The sequence below is a fragment of the Scomber scombrus genome, chromosome 18 (assembly GCF_963691925.1).
Source record: "Scomber scombrus chromosome 18, fScoSco1.1, whole genome shotgun sequence".
Lineage (NCBI taxonomy): Eukaryota > Metazoa > Chordata > Actinopteri > Scombriformes > Scombridae > Scomber > Scomber scombrus.
This window is the reverse complement of record NC_084987.1, coordinates 3235265-3241483: the sequence shown is the minus strand read 5'-3', so window position 1 is coordinate 3241483 and position 6219 is coordinate 3235265. Positions and strand designations below refer to the sequence as shown.

Here is a 6219-nt window from a genome sequence, read left to right as displayed (position 1 = left end):
GCGTTAACATTCCTGCTGTCCTCGAGTAAGGGGAGGAAGGGAGGAAGGAAAGGAGGGAGGGAGGACGGAAGGAAGGGAGGACGGAAGGGGGGAGGAAGAAGGAAGGAAAGGACGGAGGAAGGAAGCAAGGAGGAAGGAAAGGAGGGAAGGAAAGAAGGAGGGAGGGAGGACAGATGGAGGTAAGGAAAGGAGGGAAAGGAGGGAGGAAAGGAAAGAAGGAAGGGAGGAAGGAAAGGAGAAGGGAAGGAAAGAAGGAGGGAGGAAAAAGGAAGGAAAGGAGGGAGGGAGGAAAAAGGAAGGAAAGGAGGGAGGAAGGAAAGGAGGGAGGGAGGAGGGAAGGAAAGAAGGAAAGGAAGGATTGAGAAAAAATCAAATATCACAATATTTTAGACCAAATACCTCGATATCGCTATGAGAACAATATTATAGAAATGGCTGTTGATGCTTTCACAAAATATTTACGCTATGAAATGTTCGATAAATAATCATCAGTAATGTTGATATAATGACAAAGTGGGTGAAGTGGGTCATTAAACCTACTAAACACGTTAAACGATGCATTTAGAGAAGAGTTTTATTGACTCTCCTCCTCTTCCTCTTCCTCTTCCTCTTCTTCCTTCCAGTTTCATAGCGGACAACCAGATGAACAAGGCTTCCCTGGTGTTCGCCGAGCAGCACGGCGCCTTCATCGTCCGGCACAACCTCTGCCGCAACTTCCTGCTGCACCTGATCAGCATGCACGACTTCAACCTGGTGAGCACGACGACCATCGACCGCGCCATGGCCGGGCTCCGCCTCCTCCAGAACCAGGCGGCCCAGAGGGGCAAAGACAAAAGGGAGGAGGGGGGCGAGGAGCAGGAGGTGGAGGAGGAGGATGAGGAAGAGGAAGAGGAGGACTGGGAGACGGCTGTGGAGTCTCAGCCGGAAGCGGATCCCGATCTAGTCGAGTTTAAACCGTGTAGCGATGAGAGCGGCGGCGGCGGAGGCGGCAGCTCGGAGAACGGGAAACCAGCGGGAGCAGAAACTCGGGTCGGGTCCGGATTTAAACTGAGCGACGACGTTTGATGTGACGTTTTTTGGGAGTTCAACGGACAGTTTTTTTGGGGGAAAAATAAGGCGGGAAAAGACGAGAATAAACGAAAACCACACACACACACACACACACACACTCACACACAGGTTACTGCAGGGATATTCAAATGCAGGTAACATCGTAAACTTAATTATTGAAGGTGGTTTTTTTGTCACAATCCTCCATCAGAAAGACTCTTCGGAAGCATTTCATAACTCGGAAAAAACTTGAAGCAAAGAATCGTTATTTTCTTCTTCTCTTTTTTTCTGTTATTCCTCATTTTTTCCTCAACTAGAGTTCATTCAGCTTACAACCAAAAACAAATATAACTGCCAACACGCGCTCTCCTTTTTTTCTCCTCCCCACCAGCTTTATTATTATTATTATTATTATTATTATTATTATTATTATTATTATTATTATTATAATTAATATCTATGAATCCATTCTGGGTTTTATAGACCGAACTGAGCGAGCACAGATTCAGGATCTCGAAGTAGCTGCTGGACTTTTTTTCCGTTTGTGTTTCAGAAAGACAATAAAACATTTTTTAAAAAGCTGATCTAAAGCTGTAGCTCTCTAAACTTTGCTCAGTTCGTGGGGTTTTTTTTTGGGGGGGGGGGGGGGGGGGGTACCAAACAAATTTTTTTTCTGTAATTTTTCGTCAGCAATTTTTTTCCCGTAATTTTTTCGGTAACACATTTTTTTCGTAACTTTTTCGTCAGCAATTTTTTTTTTTTCGTAATTTTTTCGATAACACATTTTTTTCCGTAATTTTTCGTCAGCAATTTTTTTTCCCTCGTAAACTTTTCGGTAACAATTTTTTTTCCCATAATTTTTTCGGTAACTTTTTCCCCATAATTTTTCCCGTCAACATTTCTTTCGTAATATTTTCCATGACAATTTTTTTTCTCGTAACTTTTTCGTCAGCAATTTTTTTCCCCCTGTAAACTTTTCGGTAACAATTTTTTTTCCCCAAATTTTTTATGTGACAAATTTTTTCCGTCAACATTTTTTTCGTGATTTTTTCGCTAAGAATTTCTTTATTTTTCTGTAATTTTTTCGTTAAACTTTTTTTTTTTTTTACTGGATTATTTCTGTCGTCTTCCTCGAGTGTGAACTTCCAGAAACACTCCACCAAAGGTTTTTTTTCCCCCGTTTTTATTTGCAGAGTGTTTTACACGTTTGCACGTTAGCATCACAGGACTTCCGATCCGATCCGGTCCTGCTCCGAACCTCAACAATCCACAAGAAACCACTTTGGTTAATTTGTGGCTCCTCCTGAATCCTGCTACTCCTTTTTTTTCTTTTCTTTTCTTTCTCCCTTTCTTTTTATTGTCTTTTTTTTGGGTATTTCATTCATTTAATTCTCACTGATTCACTCCGGTTACTGATGTTAGACTTTCACTTCACCTCATTGATCGTCATGATATTGTTATTTATCATCATATTGATTAGTTTTGTTTCTTTTTTTTTTAATTAAAGTGTTGCTCAGTATGTGGTTTGTTCCGGTTTTAGGGCTCAGCTGGATCTCTGTAACACACACACATACACACACACACTCAAATAAACTGGATTCACCAAAAGAAGTGGGACACTAGTGTGCATGTACTTAAACACTTCCAGCTCATTTCTACGGCTACTGGTGCTAGTTTCTAATTACTCGGAGTAAATGAAGACGTTTCGGATTCCTCCTCCTCTTCTTCTTCTTACAGCGACCTCCACTGCCACACGCCAGGATGCACCCTCGCTTTCTTTATTATGTCATATCTTATCCTCCTGTCTTTTTATGAGTGGGTCTCAGAATTTGAGTCTAGAGGAGCGTAAATGTGGAGGAAAGGTTCAAGCCCCTGATTCTACGTCTTTTTTTTAACCCTCTTGTTGTCCGACGAAAGGCTTTAACTCATAAATGAGGTGTAATTTAATTTAAATGAGGCCTTTTGATAATGATTCCCAAAAAAATTATGTATAAAACTTAAAAGAATTTATACTTTACTCTTCAATTTTTGGGGTCAATTCAATGAAAATAGTGATGATTATAGTCATAAAGTAACATCCATTTGATTTTCAGGTAATTAAGACAAAATAAATCCATATATTTTTGACCCGCGGGCAACAGGAGGGTGACGATTTCAGGTTTTTCTGGTTCCTGTTTTTTTGAATTGAGTAAAAAAAAAGTTACACAAAAGGAGGCCGAGGCTAAAACAGCACACAGCTAACGATCTCAACATTAACTGGTGAACAAATAGCCGTGTATTATATTTTTGTCATTTTTCGGCTGTTTTGGGGTTTTGTTTCCTTTTGGGTGTATTTTCCTGCTTCTTGTTGCTGCACCACCTGCAAACTGTTATTGTTATTGTACATATATATATATATATGAAAAAAAAAAACTGTGTGAAAGTCATGTGTAATAAATTAGCTTTGGAATATGATTGTTTGGAAACCAGCTTTTCTTAGTTTACAGACCAAAGGGGACGAAGAGGACCAACAGATTTCTCCGCTCTTGTGAAAATATTCTTGCTTTGTCTTTAAAAAAAAAAAAAAATTATATATATATAAAAAAAACAAGTGTGCTGTCCTCACCGCCTTGAAATCTGACTTTTTAAATCACTGCACCGTATTTAACTTTCGTGTCGTCCTCCCGGGTCAAATTGACCCCGTCTGTTTCTTCTTTCCTCCCTTCCTTCCTTCCTTCTCTCTTTCTTTCCTTCCTCTCTCTTTCCTCCCTTCCTTCTTTCATTCCTCCATCCCCCTTCCTTCCTCCCTCCTTCTTTCCTCCGTCCTTCCTTATTTCCTCCCTCCCTCCGTATCTTTCTTTCCTCCCTCTACCTTCCTCCCTTTCTCCCTCCCTCCTTCCTTCCTTCTGTCCTTCTTTCCTTTCTCCCTCCCTACCTCCCTCCCTCCTCTCTTTCGTTCCTCCCCCCTACCTTCCTCCCTTCCTTCTACCCTCTGTCCTTCCTTCTTTCCTCCCTTTCATTTCCTCCCTTCCTTCTTCCCTACTTTCCTTCCTTCTTCCTCCCTCCCTTCCTTCTTCCTTCCTTCCTCCCTCCTTTCTTTCCCTCCTCCCTTCCATCCTTCTTTCCTCCGTCCTTTCCTTCCTTCTTCCTCCCTTCCTTGACTCGAGGACAACAGGAGGGTTAAACACGATGATGAAGAGGAGGATGATGATGATGGTGCAGTATGAGCTTGCAGATGCAGCCAGCTGTCGGTGTTGTTGGCGTGGTAACTGATCGTTTTGGGGTTTTTTTTATGGGAATTTATTGGATTTATTATTTGTCATCTTCTCTTTTGTGGCTCTGCTTTTCTTCTTTTTGAAGCTTTTTACATCAATCTGCAGCGTTGACGTCTGAGTGACGTTCAAGAGCGAACACTTCTTCCTTCTGTAGATGCAGGTGGTGGATTATTGGTTTTTTTTGGTTTAGTTTTTATTTTTTTGTTCCATTCACGAGACCAGCAGCATTTTTGCACAAGATGGGAGGAGCCATGTCAAGAAAACGAGACTTTTCTTCAACAATAATGTAAAAAAAAAACAACAACAAAAAAACCAAGTTGACGTTGTGAACTTTTCAGTGGAGTCAGAATGGTTTCTATTAAAAAGAACAATTTTGTACCGTCGCCTCTTTCTTTCTTTCATTACATTTAGTTGTTTTAAGCTGCTTATTAAATTCTCTCTGGTGATAATCAGACAATAACCGACCTTTTTTTTTTAAAGCAGAATTATTATGTTTGTTTCTTAATTCAACAAAGTCGTATAAATCCAACGTTAGTAAAACATTGTCGGCTCTGATTCAACCGTAAATAGTCAAACTTTGTATTTTCATGAAGTTAGAAGTTGTTTTGATTCAGCGGTGTCAAACATGAGGCCCGTGGGCCAGAATCGGCCTTCTTTCCCTTCCTGTCTATTTTTCCTTCCTTCCATTTGTCCTGCCTACCTTCCCTCCTTCTTTTCCTTTCTTCCTTCCTTCTTTCCTTTCTCCCTCCTTCCCTTCCTTCCATCTGTCCTTCCTCTTTTTTCCTTCTTTCCTTCCTGTATTTTTCCTTCTTTCCATGTCCTCCCTCCCTTTCTTTTTCCTTCCTGTCTATTTTTCCTTGCTTCCATCTGTCCTTCGTCCCTTTCTTTCTTTTTTTCCTTCCTTCTTATCCTTCCATCTGTTCTCTCCCTTTCTTTCTTTTTCTTTTTGCCTTAACCTTCATTTGTTCCTTCCATCTTTCCTTCCTGTCTTCTTTTCCTACCTTCCATCTGTCTGTGTCCTTACTTCCTTCCTCCCTCCCTTCTATCCTTTTTTCCTTACGTGTGAAACATCTTCAAATGGGTATTTTTTCAGACAATGTAACATATAAACTTATATTTTTATAATTATATATAATTTAATAAACTTTAACCAGCAATCTGCTCTTTAAGTTGGAGATTCTTGAGACTACAGCAATGTAATATTCAACTTAAAATAGTAATTTCACACCATTTTTTTCACAAAGGTATTTTAATTATTGCAATAAAATGTGAAATTTACTTGTAGATAATTATTCTTTAACAACAACAAAAAAGGCCACACTCTTAATTTGTATAATTTGACCTTTATTGAACAAAATATCAAAGACGACAGCAGTGAGAATAAATTCAACACAAAGATTCAGCCAGCAGATGTCACTACTTTCACTGCCAAACTCTTAGTAAATGTGGTTAGTCGCCAGTTATTTCCTCCTTCAGGTAGGAAAAGGAGACACAGTGAGGTTTTTTTTCAGGAGATTTTTGTACCATCAGCTCGACGCATTCGTGGTCCCGCTGTCCACAAACATGGAGCTCAGACCAGCAGAAAAACAAGGAGACAAAAGCCGAAAATGAAATGAAGAAAAACTGAATCTGCTTTCTTGAAATGGCTCCAAAGTTTAAACATGGAGATTAAACCTTCAAATAAAAGAGGAAAAAAAGGCCGAAATGTAACTTAATGACTTGAAGTTTTGCAGATGTAGATGAGAACAGATTTATTATTTTATTAACCCTTGTGTTGTTCTCGAGTCAAGGAAGGAAGGGAGGAAGAAAGGAAGGGAGGAAGCAAGGAAGAAGGAAAGAAAGGAGGGAGGGAGGGAGAAAGAAGGAAGAAAGGAGGGAGGAAGGAAGAGAGGAAAGGAAAGAAGGAAGGGAGAGA

At 40.0% G+C, this 6219-nt stretch overlaps 1 protein-coding gene across 1 annotated transcript in view; it reads right to left on the bottom strand.

Annotated features, from left to right (window-relative positions):
• Nucleotides 1-6219, bottom strand: part of LOC133999599 (C-reactive protein-like) — a 92664-nt gene that overhangs the window by 51875 nt on the left and 34570 nt on the right. The gene's annotated exons all lie outside the window — the stretch shown is intronic.